Raw genomic sequence first — 19,311 nt, forward strand, 5'->3', positions numbered from 1 at the left:
ATGCTCATTACACACGGACTGTAATCGAGTTGCGGAAGGCAGTCACATGAATGGTAGGTGATTATCAGCATTGATTTTAATGGGAGCCACACAGTTTTCATAAAAAGAGAATGGATGCACCAATTTGCCTGCAGAAAAAATCAATTTCTATTCAAAATAATCGCTAATATGCACTAAAAATGACTTTAAAAAAATTAAGTATCCTTTTATGTGATATTTATAATTTACATTTTTGGTATTTCTATATTTACATGTTTCATAACAATTTACCTTAACTTCTTCGCAAGACAAGAATTGAACATATTTTCGTGACTTCATGCCTTTAAGGGTCCTTGAGTATGGACTCTCATTAGTCAGAGAGTCTGGCTGGGTGATTAAGACTGAGTCATTCTATTGTTTCCCGCAGACAGCATGATAAGGAGTCAGGATGTTTGTCTACAGTAGTAGAGCGAGAACTCAAATGGCTAAATATGCAGCTGCCTGAAATAATTATATTATGGGGCAAAAACTACACTTATAAATTATCAGTATCAAGTATCAGTAAAGGAAGCAACTCCATAAAAAAAACCCCAATATTTTTTATTTAATTTCCCTTAATATTAAATAATCAAATATTCAAAATAAAATAATTAATTAGAAAGACCAGTGGAGGCATATCATATGCCATTTAGTGCAAGGTGTATACAGTCTTACTGGTACCTTATGCTTATTTGCTCCACAATAATCCCACCTTAGTATAAATTTAACACATGCGCAATGATATGCTCTGAGATGTACAACAAACACACTCTAGCACCATATACTCACATACACTCATGCTAACACCATACACTAACAAACAGACACTAACAGCATTTACTGACACACACCCTAACACCATACATTCAAACACATATTAAGACCATTCAGTAACATACACTCTCCCTCTAACACCATAGACTCTCACACACATGCCAACACACACACACACTCTAATGGCAAACAGTAACACACATGCTAGTGCTATACAATGGCACACACATAGTACACTCACACACACTAACACAATTAACACAATTCCGCACTCACTCTAACACCATACATTTATGCATACATACATACACCCATACATACATACATGCACTCTCTCGATACATACAGGGAAAGAGGGTCCCTGGAAACATTATATAGAATGGCCCTGCTATTAATGGCACGAAAGATCAACAATGATATAAAAATGTTTGCCTTTTTTAATAGAGCCATTCTTTTAAGCCTCTTTTATGTGTTTGAGTCATTATACTTTTCCAAGTTCTCCACCAATGGCAGTGCTAGGGAGTGAAGATAGGGGCATTGGTATTGTTAATTAGAGATTAAGGCTTTATTAATTCTGTTATCATTAAGATGTGGGTTTTTTTAACATGCCAGTTTCCAAGATTAAAAATGAGGATACGGACAGGATGTTATTTTGGCTTTGTATGGCATGCCTGATTGCACCCCTTGTTTCCACCTACACTTATATAACCTAGTCGTGCAGAACCTCTTATTACTTAGGATGCCAATATTTAATTAGAATGTTAGGCACTGCATGCTAATTATGGAAACGTGACTCAAACATTTTAAACAAATCAATTGCACAGATTCTTTTTAAGAAATATTTTATTCATCTGCATGCAAGGCGAATTTTAATCCATTTACCAAAATAAATGTATTGAATTTTTTTTATTTTTTATTTTTTAATATTTAAATTTTGCCTATAGAAATTCATAGGAAAATGTAATTTGAGTTTAGAAAAAAATAATTATAATTTCTTACAGTATAGATTTCCTTATAGCAAATAAAGTTTGATAAATTATTCTGTGGGAAACTAAACTAATAATGATGCAAAAAAAACAAAAAAAAAACATTATGCAGAGGTACATAAAAAAAAACCCCAAAATTTGCATTTACTTAAGAGACACTATTCAGCGGATTCAAGCACGCTGGCGAGAGACGTGTCAACAATGTACGGCAGAGCCAAGCAAATCGCAGAATGTGGTTTAAGATGCTCGGAATAGAGTCCTGTGAAATCTTTTGGAAGTTTAAAGAATGCGTTATGCCAACCCGAGGTGAAGCCAGAGAGCTCTGAGAATTTGGGCTCATTTCCCTCGCGAGATAGATCCCTTTGTGCGTCTTTGTAAAATATGTGACATTTCGACAAAAAAAACCAAGAGTGGTACTCAGCGATTGAAAATTACGCCTGAGAGGATAAACGTCGGAATCCGAGTATCATTAGTATTCTACGGTGTCGGTGAATAATCCTGAGGTGAGATGGAAATGTGGGAAAAAAGAAGATCTTCAATAAAAGCCTTGATTAGAGTAGATACGCAAATTGCAAAAGTAGCAGAACGAGGGTTTAAATTCAATGAAAAAATCGCACCGTAATATATATTAATTTTAGTATATTAATCAATTACTAATTATTATTATCTTTTCTATAGCGCCAATAATTTCCGCAGCGCTTCTTACAGTCCGTACATTCAAAGAGTCCAGCTGTTAGAATAATTTTTTGGGGACAAAACAGGACTAAATGCAAGACGTTTGACATAAGGGATGGCCTGTCTGCATGTCATCCCTTATGTCAAACGTCTTGCATTTAGTCTTGGGTTTTTTCCCCAAAAAAATATTGTTGGGTGAAGTGCAAGTTTGTCTGGAGATAAATTGTGAAAGGGAATTTATGAGTCAAACAGAGGGAAGGTCATGGTGTGGATTATAAAGATTTTGGGGTGAATTACTTAAAACACTTAAAATAGCAAGGCCTTGATCCAAGTTCACAGGTAACATCCAGCAGTGCTATGAACCATCACATATTTCTGTGTCGCCATAAAGCATCAGCTCAGTGTGGTGTTTGAGCAGAAAAGTCACCTAAAATATCACATGACTGACAGCAACGGCGGCTCCAGGTCTGCAGATAAAGGGAGTTTATGGAATAAAATTTAGATAAAAAGCAGGTTTTTGTCAACATGATCAACATTACTGTATATAGCACTGGGGGGGTTATATTACTGTATACAGCGCTGGGGGTTATATTACTGTATACAGCGCTGGGGGGTTATATTACTGTATACAGCGCTGGGGGTTATTACTGTATACAGGGCTGGGGGGGTTATTACTAGACTTGGGCACCAGGGGGCTCTTCGTGTTCGTCTTCGTGCTCGTCTTCGTAAACCATTACACGAAAGGATCATGGGAATATATTTTATTTGAATAAATGCAAATGAGCACACTGCCAAATATGGCTAATATTTGTTCGGACAGAATGCTGCCCTCTATTGGTTATACATTAAGTAGCATTGTTCCATATGCTTGAAAGAAATCCAAAGTTATTATGCAACTTAATGTAAAACCAACAGAGGGCAGCATTCTGTCCGAACATATATTAGCCATCTGTGGCAGTGAGCTCATTTGCATTTATTCAAATAAAATATATTCCCATGATCCTTTCGTGTAATGGTTTAATACAAAAAAACCCCAAAATAAATAGAAAAAAAGAGTTTGCAAGTTCGGCAGAATTAATGTCCGTGAGTGCGGACATTTAACTCTTGCAGCGGGGAGACCAGCGGATCATGGGAATATATTTTATTTAAATAATTAATAAATGAAAATGAACACACTGCCACATATGGCTAATATATCGTCGAACAGAATGCTGCCCTCTGTTGGTTTTACACTGAGTAGCATAATAACTTTGGATTTCAAGCATATGCTACTTAATGTAAAACCAACAGAGGGCAGCATTGTGTCCGAAGTTATAGTAAGTTATTTATGCTAAGTTAAATGTCCGTACCGGCGACTTTGTTGGTCGCTGGCACGGACTTTTAACTGTTGCAGCAGGGTCCCAGGTTGATTTTTTTTTTTCTGCCTAGCAACTAGTGGTAAAGGGCCGTGCGAGTGAGCCTATTGGTCGCTTGCACAGCCCTTTACCCTACGGATTTCTGCTCCCGTTATCCAACGCAGCATCGCAGGGGTTAACGGGAGCGGAAATCAGGAGTTAAAAAGGCCGTGCGAGTGAGCCCTATTGGTCACCTGCAGGGTCTTCCTCTGGCATCAACCAATTGGTTGATGCCAGAGGAAGACCCTGCAGGTGACCAATAGGCTCACTCACACTGCCCTGTAACCTCTGACGACGAACCTGCGGATTTCCACTTCAGTCAACTCCCGCGATGCTGTGAAGATAAGGTAAGTTAGATGGGGAAGGGACCGGGGAGAATAGTAGACGAAGTCTTCGTCTTCGCCTACGTTTTACCGGCACTGTCTTCTCTTCTTCATGTCTTCGGAACGAACACGAAAACGCACTCTTCGTGTTCGTTTTCATGTTCGCCCGAAGACGAATGCACAAGTCTAGTTATTACTGTATACAGCACTGGGGGGGTTATATTACTGTATACAGTACTGGGGGGGTTATATTACTGTATACAGCGCTGGGGGCGTTATATTACTGTATACAGCGCTGGGGGGGTTATATTACTGTATACAGTGCTGGGGGGTTATATTACTGTATACAGGGATGGGGGGTTATTACTGTATACAGGGCTGGGGGGGTTATTACTGTATACAGCGCTGGGGGTTATATTACTGTATACAGCGCTGGGGGTTATATTACTGTATACAGCGCTGGGGGTTATATTACTGTATACAGCACTGGGGGGTTATATTATTGTATACAGCACTGGGGGTTATATTACTGTATACAGCGATGGGGGTTATATTATTGTATACAGCACTGGGGGGGGTTATATTACTGTATACAGCGCTGGGGGGGTTATATTACTGTATACAGTACTGGGGGGGTTATATTACTGTATACAGCGCTGGGGGCGTTATATTACTGTATACAGCGCTGGGGGGGTTATATTACTGTATACAGTGCTGGGGGGTTATATTACTGTATACAGGGATGGGGGGTTATTACTGTATACAGGGCTGGGGGGGTTATTACTGTATACAGTTTTGGGGTTCATGCTCAAAGAGACAATATTTTTTGCCCACGGGACTTCCCCTTTAAATAGCTATCAATAGCACATGTCAAAAGTGTCCTTTTTGGACATTTTAAAATGTTGGGAGGTATAAAAAGTAACCTTGCAGAGGCATTTCCCTCCAGGTATACCCATGTATGATTGTTGCATGGATGTATCTGCGCAGGGATAAAAAGGGTTGAATGATAAATACGACCAATGACTGAAAGGAGTGCGACCTTGTATTGTATTTAACGAGTGGGGTTTATCACCCAACGAGATCACAGGATGAGATGTAGAAGGTGAATATATTACCGCATCGTGGAACACTTTGGGGTAATTAACACCATGAGCATTTTCTGCACCAATCAGGAAAAATGGCAGTTAATTCTTTAATAGGTCTCCATTAAGTCGCATCACATTCTCCACCTTTTGTTTTTCTAGTTGGTTGATTAAGGACGTTCCCCATTAGATTTAACTCATCATTGTCATTCCGGAGCTATGGTTCAGTTCATGCCCCTACTGTGCAGTGTATTAATATAACAACAGTTCCCGAAATTCAGACAATCTTCACTGAATGTGCAAATTACTCCTGTATTGAAATCATGATTTTCACAAGACACATTGAGGTTTTTTTTTTTAAAATCCTCATTGGGGTACTGGTGCCAGGATGCATAGGATTCTACCGATACAAAGTTATCTTTTTTAATTGTGTGCTGGTTAAAATAGCCACGGAGGTAAGTAGTCAGCCATATTTTCAGAAGGTCTAATGGCTTACCTGGGCAACAAGTTGCCTTAATGCATGCGCAAGTAGAAGAGGCTCTTAAAGAGTCCGCATCCCCTTCATTTATACGTTACCTGGAGGCTAAGCTTTCTCCTCCCGTTTCCAAACCGGTACCCATTCCCATTGTTTCAAGGCTTTGACCTTGGTTTGTCTCCTGACCTTGTCTCCCGGTTTGTCTGCCTCTGCTACGACTACTACCATTGGTCAGAGTCTGCGTAGGATTTCAAGGTTCTCAATACCCAGGACCAGGTAGGTCGTATCATATATACAGTTTCTGCCCCCTACATGCAAAGAGCTCCCCCATGAAGTATGCAGGGTGTAAAACCCCACAGTTGGGAATCAGTTACTTGGTTATACATTACACATTGTACAGGAGGCAGCACTTTACTTCAGTTCTTCAGCAACATGTATACATGTCCTGGACCAAATGGCCAGGGTGGTGACCCTAAAACAATTCATTGGCCATAATGGGAGGGTTTGCCTGATACAATCGCATAGTATAACTAGTATATAAATAGTATATAAATAGTTCCCACTAACCGCGCCATTAACTCATACTCAACAGTTTGAAAAGTGGTCTTATCGCCATGGTAAGGGGATAGTCCAGTCCCCCAGGAAAATAATAATCATAATATTAATACAATTAATAATACAAAACCCCTAAAGCTATACCTTTTGGGCTTCCATTCTCCTCTAGCAAAGCTTGAATGATGATGGTGGTTGACATTTGGTTGGAATTAAATCACACCCCCCCTAAGTGACCTCATATCCTGTGCAATTTTCTAAAGAAATTTGTAAAAGAACTTGATAATTCTAGAACTAGAATAACAGTAACTAAATGCTACATTTTATATTATGATTATTAATATATATGTTATTATTTTATTTATTAAGCGCCAACGAATTACATTTAGCTCTTTCAAAAGAGAAGTTGAGTCCCTGACCCCTTAATGACCAAAATATAGGGTTTACAACAATTTAGGTCTTCTGTACAGCATGAGCTACGAACCCCAAACATCCTATTAATTTTTAGGCCATAAACAAAACCAAATATTTATTTTTTTCTGCCATAGGATGAAAACACTTGCTGAGCGTTCATTTCCAGGTGTAAATATTTTCCTTGACACGATAGCTTCTATTGTACAAGCGAACGACGAGGGAAAATGGAAAGCGATGTTCTAAATTGAGATAAAATGTCATTTTAACCTTCATGACTGGTATGTTTTCTATGAAATCATTAGATCAAATGTGAAGTGATTAATACAAAAAAAGAGATACACAAAGGAGAGATTGAAATACTTTGACAAGCATGTAATTAAGCCACTCGGATTAAAATGAACACAATTAAGATTCTGGTTTAAAGAAAAGAAAACCAATCTTCACAGGTCTGATGTGCCCGTGAAAAGTCGAAAATTGATTTTATGGCCCTAATTCCTGAGACAAAATCAAATTCTTATTCACTGCTGGAAAGTTTGTAGCAAGTAGTGGTTTGGGGCTTCCATCGGTGACCAACAAGTGCAGACGGTCTGTGGGGCAAAAGAAGACCAATTTGGTGTTGAACATGAACATGCAGGTTGATGTGCAGCTACGCCTTGAATAGTAACTGTCCCCATCATAGTTAGTTTATTAAGTCTATATCTTTGGATTTTTTTAAATTCAATCAGTGTAATCATTTTAAAAAGGGATCTATTAGGGAAGCAGAGATCCTGGGCAAAAAGTGGCAAAAAAATTAATTTCCCCAGATATTGATCATTTCTAGGCTGCTCCTATGGTGTCTACGCATCGTGAGATGAACTTGGAACGGAGATTGCGAGCCGGGCGTCTCGTCCAACATCAGCGTCTGACCTCACAAACGCTCTACTGGATGAACGGGCAAAAATCCCACAGAAACTCCCGAAAAATCTCGTGGAAATCCTTCCCAGAAGAGTGGAAGCCGTTATATCTGCAAAGGGGGGACCGACTTCATATGAATATAATGGTCAGGTGCCCCAATACTTTTGTCCATATGGTGTATATGCTGAAGGATCTTCAGTTGGAAGGTTTTTTCCCAGAATCTGCTAAATTGTAACTATTTTCTAGTGTAGCTAAATGCTTTTTCCTGGCTCCTCTTTGTAATCCATCCAACACAATCACATCCTACCTACAAACTGATGCCCAATACTGAATCGCGTATTCCAAATGCTTTACGTAGAGGCATCAATACCCTTTTTAACATCTGCTAGTTCTATCTTTTTCTTTAGCGAATCGTTACTAAGGCTAAAGTTGATTAGTAGGAATACCCCCCCACCCCATGTATTTACCCTTTTCCCCACCCCCTAGCGCATTGACTTGCTGGAGTATACTGACCGCGGGGAGCGCTCCAGGGAGCTTTTCTGCCACTGATTGGCTGCTTGATGGAGGTTTTTATATTCATTCTTTTTTGGTGAGACTTCATGGGACACTGAAGTTTCCCTTTAATTTTGTCAATTAAAAATTATTTCACACAATTTAGTGATTAAGACCCAATGTGACCCAATGGAAAAGGGTTCACTCTTTTAAACAGATAAAAAGTTCTGAAAATATCTTTGAAAGAACATATAGATTCTATATGTACTGTGACAGTGTAAACCCCAGGGAGATGCTTAGTGTGGCATTTGGGTACAGGTGCTATCCAGATCATAAATATGGGTCCCTGGGGTGGAGCAGGGTGGGCCAATGCTCCGTTTCCCCATGCTGTGGAAATTCCATGCCAGGTTTTCCAGGAGGCAAGAAATCTGCAGGATCCGGTCCGGGATTCCTATGGGGCCGGCGTCAGGCACAGGTGCTGGACATTAAAAACCCCTGGAGCCTGATACTCAGAGAGACTGTTGGGGGGAGAGGAAGTTTCCCTGAGCTCCCAGGGCAAGGAGAGGCCCTGAAGAAGACAATCCCTGAGCCAAGTGAGGCATCACCTGCCTGGACATTTTGTGTGCTGTCTGGGGGAGGTTTTCCAGAGCCTGGTGTAGCTGGGTCTGGCGGGGAGGTTGAGTCAGTGGGTGATTAGGCCGGTCAGTCTGAACCAGCATAGTTCAGTTAGAGAGGGCTCCAATTGGGAGCTAGGTTTTCTTTTTATGATTTGTTTTTTTGGGGTTTAAGCGGTTAAAATAAAGCGCTGTTTTGTTCAAAGCTGCTGTTCCTGACTCTGATTGCCCTAGAGGACTGTGCTTAGGACCCCTAAAAGTGACATGTATGGCCCTCATGCTATAGGGTTTGTCCCAGTACCTAGTAACAATTCTCCAGCAATACATTCTTCAAACATGCTTGACTTGCCTATTATCAAGGTTAAGCATGAAAATTTAAAAACATGTAAAAAAAAAACAAAAAAAAAACATGCTATTAAGAGCACCTCTCATCTTCTGAGCTTTCAGTGTAAATAAATTAATAACCTTTTTTGTTAAAAAAAAAACGTGTCAATCAATAAACTGTTTCAAATTGAGATAAGAGGCATCATGTGGCAGAGCCAGTGTGATTTCAACAATTCCCTGTCCTGAAATCCTCGTCCTTTAAAATATATTAATTATTATTATATATCCAGGATTTGAGAAACACAATAAGTCACCTAAAAGGAGAAGAATTCAGTTTTTTTAGGATTTATAGAATACTACAGACGTTATTATTATTATTTATTGTTTTATATATAGCGCCATCAAATTCCGTAGCGCTGTACAATGGGTGGACAGGACATAACAAGTAGTATGTAACATAACAATTCGACTTACAGGTGAGGAGGGTCCTGCTCAAAGGAGCTTACAATCTAGAGGGATTTAGGGTGTATTATACAATAGGCACATATATATAGAGATAGAGAGAGAGACAAGTTCTCTAAGGCAGCAGAAATTTTCTAATTAACTCTATTTTTAGATGCATAATCACACATTAGAAGTATGTCATTATGTCATTTCAGATTCTTGTCATATATTACTCGAATTACTAAAAACCAGATTGTTGAAATATACATTTATTTTTTCTTCTTCCATGGAAGGAAATGGTACTGAAAGGTTGATCGGTTTGTCAAGATATGTTAATTTTTCATCATTCTTTCAAAAAATAATGTAAAAAAGCACATGTGTTTGACTCCCGGGATATCAGCGGGGCCATCTACCGATGTCAGCACGACTTCCTGACCTCATCCCGCAAGGTGGGCTTCCGGTAGCCAGAGCCAAAAAGTTCCAAAGTGTGATTAAATGGCACTGCTAAAAGAAGGACTTTTCATATCTAGAGGTTGAGTCTGGCTCCTGCGTGGCTTGACGAGCCATGGCTTGGGTCAGGCTGGGCTTATGCCACACCACTGGTCAGCTTGCTCTCCCCATAATGCAAACCTTGTACGTACCGTGGATGAATGTTTAATTTGTTCCCTTTTATCTCATCTAACCAGATTAATTAAGCAAATCCAGGCACATTTTATTTATTATTAGCCCTTATTAACCTTTACATATTAAGCACTAACATATTCTGTGCTCTGAAATCAATGATAATTACTAACATTCGGCTCTGGTCCATTGGGACAGATCATTTGCTTGTACGTTATATGAATGCGGTGGGGTGTTATGTCATTTACGCTGCCCTCAAATTAGGGCAGTTGGCAGCTATTCTTTGATGTTTTTTTCTCAACTTCCCATTCTTTAAAGACTGGTATTTAATAAAATAAACTGACTGGTGGGAGCTTTTACGATAACATTGAATTCTGCAGCTGCAAGCTTCGTTTATAATATAATTTAACTATGAATGGGCTCAGGAGACATTTCTGCTAACAAATAGTAACCTGCGACAAAAGTAAAAACAGGAGCATCTTAGAAATGTGGAATACATAGTAAGTGCTATGGAATATATAAAACAATAAATAATAATAATTATAATAGTAAATAGAGTTGTTTTTAAAATACCTGCATATTAAAGTACAGATCTATCCCGAGTGATGTGCTCAATGCATTTATCTAAGGTGTTCAGGTAGTCAAACAATATTAAGGTAGGTTGAATTGAATTCTATATTATATATAAAAATATACACTATATATTTTTTTTGTTAGAAATAATCTAAAAACGCTATAAACCACAGCCATAATTTCTAATTTGCTGAGTGTTATATTGAACTCAGCCACTAGGTGGCATCTGTATGCAAGATCATTTGTCTGTAATATTTTAGATTATATAGTGCTTATACATAGGAATTATATTATTATTATGTTTATTATATAGCGCCAATAATTTCCGCTGTTCTTCTTACCGTCCATACATTTAAAGGGCCTGACAGAACTAGAACTGATTGCATTTTTTTTATTGATTTTTATAGCGCCCACATATTCCTTAGCTTTACAATGGTTACACAGGATATAACAAGCAGTGCTCAACATAGCAGTTTAAACTTACAAAAGCAAAAGGTAATCAAGGCCCTGTTCAAAGAGGTTACAATCTAAACATTAAGTATCTTTACAAAATCTTTGCAAAAAGGTATTTGAAAGTACATAGAAGGCGGCCACCGGCTAGATATAATTGCCAGCGCTAAATGTAGCCTGTGGCCACCCATATCATCAGGTAGCCACTAGCAAAAGCAAGCCTAGGGTTAGTGTCACCTGGTTGTAGTATTTTTTCCTGGCCCCCATAACTAATACACATGTTGTCATGACTGTGAGTACTGGTTCTGGTAGGAGTCTCTGTGCAGGGTCAGGTTCTGCATCAGAACCCCGCATGGGGCAGGTAGGTGTAGATGCACCTTTTAACACCTTACACTTACATACACACACACATTCTTCTGCGTCCCCTTTCCACCTCCCAGATGCCACTAACCCTATGCTTACCCCTGACACACCAATACCATACAATGACACGCACCCATGATAACTTCATAGACTGACAACCATCCACACACCAAATACTAACACACTCAATCTAAAACCATACATGAATTTCCAAACTCCAACACCATACAGTAGCAGACACACATACTAACACCATGCACAGGCATACAAGCACACACACTCTATACACTACATACTGACATTCACACTCAAGCATGTGCGGCAACACATGCTAACAGCGCACTCTTAAAAACATGCACACACAAATTGTTCGCTCATCTTCATCTTAAATGTTCGGAATAATCAAGCTGTGACAATTTCTAATTTTTTTTTCCTAAAACAGAGATTTGTGTAAGCATTTACATTGGCAAAACGAACATTGGGTCTCTGTTACATTCATGCATGTACAATGTGTAATCACTTCTTTCAAATACTTACCTGATTTCATGTAAATTGATGGCTAGCTAAATTTAAAATACCTCTGGATTTTATTTGCTCTTACATATAGATTTAAGGCTTTACATAGATTTAATCCATTAGATACAGTTATGTATTTATATAACCTATAATCCCTGATTTATATATTTATGTGACTTGAGACAAGCTGATGAGTAGTTAAGTAGAAAATACCTACAATTTGCTGTTTGCTTTTACATAAGGAATTATGTATTTTTGTATTAGTCGAATATATTATGCGGAATTATATGTGGGTGAAAATATAATCCTTTCTTTAAAACTCTTATCAGACTTGAAGCAGACAAGTACTTAACAAAAATGACTATAAAATCTGCTAAAATCAATTTTTTCCCACTATTATAGAGCACTTGGATAGTGGGTGTAGTAGACACATAAAATTGTTCATTTTTTCTGTTTTCTGGATCACTTGAAGTGTTAGGCGCCTTTATAAATTTATTTGTTCATTATAGATTGGTAGATTTGAGATACTAAACTGAAGCATACCCCCCAACATTTCAGATGTCCAAAACCTTTGCTGGAGGAGTGGCTGGAGGTGGTCAGGGGCAGGGCTAAAGGTAGAAAGAGGTGGAGTCAGGGTAGGATCAGCTGCCCACCTTATTCAAAGTGCCACCCACGAGGAGGCCACATCGGGTGCTGCATTGATAATGATTTTACAGATCCCTGGGCTGGTCAGGGGACACCAGAGGACGTTATCTCCTCAACCAGCCAACAATCCCCAGTGTCTACAAAAGTGGGACAGCAGCGTGGGACAATAACTGAGAATCTTCATACTTCTTAAAATAGACAACATTTACAGCCGCTCACTTATATGAATGAAATGGATATTGGTTATTTTTAATTTTAGTGTCTCATTTTACAGTAGAGGAGATGCCTAGGAGTTTGTTTTTTTATAGTTTCCAGCTATTTTCTGCAAAGTTGCCATGATTTCCAAACCTCGTATTCTAATTGGAAAAAACAAATCGAGACAGTAATCACAATCCAGTCTTTTTTTCAGACAAGCCAATTTTCGTTTTTAGCATTTCTATTCCACTCTCATTATCGTCTTTCACTAAAATGTAGGTCTTCTTGCTGAGGCGAGAAGTCTTCACATGTTTAAAAGTTGTCTTACTGTGCTATTAAAAAAATAATAATAATAATCAGTAATATTTTAATGTAAAATGCACACTGGAATCTACTTTGTATAGACTGAGCATGTGTAACTCCTCCCCCAGCTGTGTCTATTGAAATCAGGAAGTGCACTTCCTGTACACTTCCTGTATGAAACATTCTTACTGTATATACAGTAGCACCTCTATGAATTATGAAATATTCGTTTCTTGAATCATAAAAAACCCTAAGTCTCTAATTGTATGAATCAAAAAAAAGGGAATACCCCCTCACACGTATCTGAAAAATCTAATAGAAAGATACAACTTGACTTTTATTAATATAATAATAAAACTTCTACAGAGCTTAGTCCAAACTATAATATAAACCATGAGTGATCTTAAATATGATAAACCTGCTTACATTCCCTACGTAACTATTAACAGCCCTATAACTGTTCCTTCTTTCCAAACATTTTGTGTAAAAAATGCATTGTAGATGAGAAGGAGGTTCCTGGAGTGCAGAAAGATTCCTTTTCAATTAGTTTTTTTCTTTTCTGATAGTAAGGGATGTAATCATATCTTTAGATTTTTTTTTTAAAAAAGGGACATTTTATGTACTTGCTTTGATCACAGCATCCTTATTAATGTCAGACAGCTTATCTTTACCATGCCACTGGATGGCTTTCAGATACAAATATTTCTATTAAACTGACACAAGCCTAGATTCAGAGTCATGCCCTTAAGAAATTATACTACATTTCAGTGTGGTGTTTGTTCAGAAAAAAATTATCCAAAACATCACATGACTGCAGTTCAGAGCCTAGGGGCACTGATGCCTGGGCGCAAGAATTTTTTTGGCACCCCCAGGTGGTTGTGGGTCTTTTGGTAACCCCTCTCCTTAACAAACATAACACTTCTAACCACACCCATTATCTATGGCAATTACTCTCTCTTTAGGCCTCCTGACTTCACCAAGTACCATGTCATCCACTTCCCACAGTGCCAATTCGACCCCCAAGCAGCTTGTCAGTGCCATGTTTGCTCCAAACAACTTACCAGTACCATCCTTGCCCCAAACACTTTCCCAGTACTGTTGTTATCCCCAAATACCCTGTCAATGCCATCCAGAATGTCAGTGCTATATTTATGCCCACACAGCTTATCAGTGCCATTTTTGTCTTCAAACAGCTTGACAGTGCCATTTTTGCACCCACATTTTGTATCATTGCCATATTTGCCCCAAGCAACTTGCTAGTGCCATACTTGTCCCCAAAACAGCTTATCAGTACCACTCTTTGCCTCTAGACAGCTTGTCAGTGCTTTAAGTCCCAAATAGCTTGTCAGTGCCACCCTCGTCCCCAAACAAGGCTGATTGAGCCAGGACAGACTTCACCCTTTGCGCTGCTATACCCATCCAATACGCCTCTGCTATTTAGAGCACCTGGGTGCAGTGCACCCTGTGTACCTGCCTAGGCTTGACTCTGCATGACTGGCAACAAAAACAACCTCTGGGTCAGCAAATAAAGAAAAAATAGTGTAGTAATATGAAAGAAATCATTTTCTTCAGTGTTAAAGTAAATGCCATTATGGATATTTATTATACTAAATTGCATAACAACCCCCAACAGCCAATTTAATATACATAATAATATAATAATACCCTTAAAAATGACATCAGTGGGATTGAATATGATAAATATATATATATATAATTTTTTTTTTATTGGTAACAGTATTTATTGGTAAAGTAACAGTTTTAAAGTCACATAAACTTTTAAGACTTCAGAAGTCTCTTGCTCAGATGGAATGATTACTTTTGGACTAAAGACTCCAGTTTTGTCTGGATCAATTTGCCTTATTATATCACAGACAAAAATATTTATTTGTAATTCTGCTTGCTTTGATAATAGAGAAATGTTTTTAATTCCACCAAATTTAGATTGCATATAAGGTGGATTTTACCAATGGGTAACCTTCTATTATGGAAGTAATAATGCTGTCAAAAAGGTAGAGTAAAAGTTTGTATTTTTTAAAATAGTTTCTAATAAAATTGTGAATTCAATTGTAACCACTTTTGTAGCATAACCACCCAAAACTCAAAACGGACATCCCTAGTAACATGAGAATTTAATATTATTATATAATATAATATATAATAATATATAATATAATCTATAATAATATATATATTATATAATAATATATATATTATATATATATAATATATTATATATATTATATTATATTATATATATTATAATAATAATATTATATAATAATATTATTTAATATTATTCAGCAAAATTTCCACAAGCCAATAGCGTGGCGCTATACCTTGTATATACCTTTGATCAATACGTCTGAAAATATTCAATACAATTTAATAGTTTAAGGAAAATGCGTGGAACAAAAGAATAATTTAGTTGCTAGCAAGAACTGATTTTCAAAAGACTATGCTATACATGTTAACAATTTAATGACACTAATGATTCAATCTGAAGATTCCCAGGCATTTCACACATCTCTCAGTTACGAGGAAGATTTGACATGTTTAACCAACATGTTTTTACACTTCCATAGTCTTACACGTTCTTACACTTATCACTGAATAATCAGATCATTAAAGATCATTAGCAGCTTAAAGGAATTGTTATAGAACTGGAAGAAACTGCATTTCCAAATTTTCGTATGTTAAACAGTTTAGTTTTAAAAGTTTACCAAGAGAAAACTAGAAAACTAAGATCGGCAGCAGCCTGTGGCAAAGCCAGTATTATCTAATCAATTTGCTGCTGTGAAGTTGTATCCCATCTCCTTCCCCGATCCTTAGAAAGGCTGTTTTAATTATTTTAACAAGGAGCAGCTTAGCGGTACACTGACCAACATCCCCCCATGTGTATCTGATCTGCCACTGGATGATGCAGCGTGTGTCCAGCGGCTAGATATGCCCCAAAGCATTCTACACAAGCGGAAAAAGTAACGGGTGGCCGAGTATATCCAGGTGTCGGCTCCACTGACGTCATCAGGAGGCCAGCACCTTAATGAGCCAGGGCCACTTGGCCATCCCCAGTCCTGCCCTGAGTTTAATCATAGGGGAGAGCTAATTTAATGGAGGAGGGGAGGTCAAGCAGATCCTGAGAACAGGAAGTTAAGATGGCTCCTCCTATTCTATCCAGTGGCAAATAGGCTTTAAGAAAAGATACACCTATACTTGGAAGCTCCCCAGTGTTGTCTATCTAGAGCACCCATGTTCTGGGGTGATGGGGCTAGCTCCAGTTACACTTGAGGGTGGGAAGTAGACGGTAGCGTGCAGGAAGTGGGTAGGAATAGGAGGAACCTAGGGGAGTGGGCATGACAAAATGCCACTCCCATCCCCCGACATTAAAGAAACTGACCCACGGAAGCATCCCCCCCCCCCCCGAGACTCTGGGTCACAAATTATGTTTCCAGGTATTAATACATTTAAGATTTGTTGTTTTGCTTGTGTATAAGAACGCACAGGAGGTAGTGTCACCCCTCACTCCAAGTACTCTGAGGCAAAAAGTGTTTTGCTTTTGTAACTACCAACAAATTGCAGTTCTGTCCGTAGTGAATTTCTAATGACATAAGCATAATGAAATTAGTGTTTTCTTGCAACATTCTCATATCAGTTGACCGCGCACCCAACTGTCAGAATCGGCATAAATTCGGTGTTTCTCATCTAGGTTTTTCTCGGGATTGATTAGTTGTTGGAAAAAAAAAAAGCTTCAATCAGTGATATTATTAAATAGCTCTGCGGGCCAGATCTTGTAATGCGGATTAATAATTCACTGCCTGGGTAATTGCTGCAGTTGGTTTCCTGATCAGGTCTAAAAATGGTGGTCTCTACAAGCAAGTGAATGACTTATCCCAGTAACACTGAGTATATGACTCGAACATCCCCAAAAAGTATATATATTATAAATCTGCTAATGGGGTGAAACCGGATTGTGTAAATACGTCCATTGTCTCTCTTACGCATGTTTAGCACGAATAATTTACAAAACTAGTTAGCATTTGTATCTTCTATACAGGAAATTGTATATATAAATATCTTATAATAATACATTTTTGCTTTCCTTAGTATTTTGGCCTGATTCATTTTTTTTTAGGGGGGGTCCTCTTTGCAAGAAAAGTTTTTGTTTGCTGCAAAGTTGGTGGGGGGTGCAAATATTAAGGCAGGGGGATAGGAAGCAGCAGGAACTGATACTCTTATGTATAGTCGCTGAACCTGCACGTTTCAGTGGAAACCACATTTTTGAATAAAGTGCTTGAGGGCCAAGACACATTTTAGCACCTGCTATAACTATACATAGGTGACAACCTTAGATGCAGCTCACACTTTACTGAATCTAATCTATATATTGATAATTATTTATATATAGCTATTCACTGTAAAAAGTTTAGGGTCACTGTAACATAATTGCAAAAGGGTTTTCTGACGATTAATTAGCCTTTTAAACTTAAACTTGGATCAGCGAACACAACGTGCCATTGGAACGCAGGAGTGATGGGAGTGAAAAAAGGGCCATTGGAACGGAGGAGTGATGGGAGTGATAAAGGGCCATTGGAACACAGGAGTGATGGGAGTGATAAAGGGCCATTGGAACGTAGGAGTGATGAGAGTGATAAGTGGCCATTGGAACACAGGAGTGATGGGAGTGATAAAGGGCCATTGGAACACAGGAGTGATGGGAGTGATAGTGGCCTTAAAGTGCCAGAACCGTCTCATTATATCGATGGATGGCTGTTAAGGGGAGATCTTCATCTTGGAGGGACAGGACCCGAACATCAGAATTGTTTTGCAGAAAATGGGACAGTCACGCAGTATTTAATAGCTTTACCGGTATTACAACATCGTTGTACAGAGCTGAACTTTATAAAACGCAGCCATGGCACTTTAAGGCCAGGGTATACACACGCTCTTACACTGTGTGATATATATATATTGTGTAAAAATGAGTCCAAAAATAATATATTTATGGGGGCCCTTTGTGTTTTAATCCGCCCTTGCAGGTCATGCTCTCTCTGCTGTTTGCTGTGTTTTTCTTGTTTTTTTCCCCATTTGCTTTATTAAGCATTCAAGGCATGTCCAGTGTAGACAAACAATATATATCCTGCTAACAGCAGCATGGGCCGAAGAGAGCCCGGTGTCATCTGATTACAGGCATTAGTGCAGCAACACGGACATTTCATTTCCATTCATTTGCCAAAGCCAGATGGTGAAGTGATAACTAACTGTGACCCTGCATACATCATTATTATACAACCCGGCACTGGGGGGGGGGCAGGATTGGGGCGGGTAGCGAAAAAATTAGACCTAAAAAAAATACTAAATCTCCCTGATACACTTCGACAAACCTGAAACCTGGCAAAGAACGGCCATTTGGATAAACAAAGGGGAAGAGTGTCAGCCAAACAATTCCGCTCAGGTGCAGGAAACATCTATCCACTGCTAGCGAAACCGTGATGTGGTTTATATTGATTTAGTATATTTTGTAATTACAGCCATGTATGTTCTGTTAACTGCCTACGGAAATGAATTAATTTACTACGTTACAGTTTAAAATCGGTTCATTATTACTATAGAATTATACAGCACTTATACATATACCTCCCACCAGGAGCGTAACCAGAAACCTCAGGGCCCCGGTGCGAGAATCTGTTAAGGGCCCCCCCACCCCCTTTCTCACTATCTACCCTCTCCCTCCCTCCCTTTCACGATCTCCCCTCTCCCTCCCTAACCCCCTTCTCATGATCTATACTCCCCTCTCCCTCCCTAACCCCCCTTCTCACGATCTCCCCTCTCCCTCCCTAACCCCCTTCTCACGATCTACCCTCTCCCTCCCTCCCTCCCTCCCTTCTCACAATCTCCCCTCTCCCTCCCTAACCCCCCTTCTCACGATCTACCCTCTCCCTCCCTACCCTCTTCTCACAGTTTCCCCTCTCCCTCCCTACCCCCCTTCTCCCAATCTCCCCTCTCCCTCCCTACCTCCCTTCTCCCAATCTACCCTCTCCCTCCAAACCCCCCTTCTCACAATCTACCTTCTCCCTCCCTACCCCACTTCTCACAATCTACCCTCTCACTCCCTACCCCCCTTCTCACGATCTACCCTCTCTCTCCCTCCCCCCTTCTCACGATTTACCCACTCCCTCCCTACCCC

Source organism: Sceloporus occidentalis, unplaced genomic scaffold, assembly GCF_023333645.1.
Source record: "Sceloporus occidentalis isolate IW3139 unplaced genomic scaffold, rSceOcc1.0.p SCAF_178, whole genome shotgun sequence".
In the NCBI taxonomy this organism is placed as follows: domain Eukaryota; kingdom Metazoa; phylum Chordata; class Lepidosauria; order Squamata; family Phrynosomatidae; genus Sceloporus; species Sceloporus occidentalis.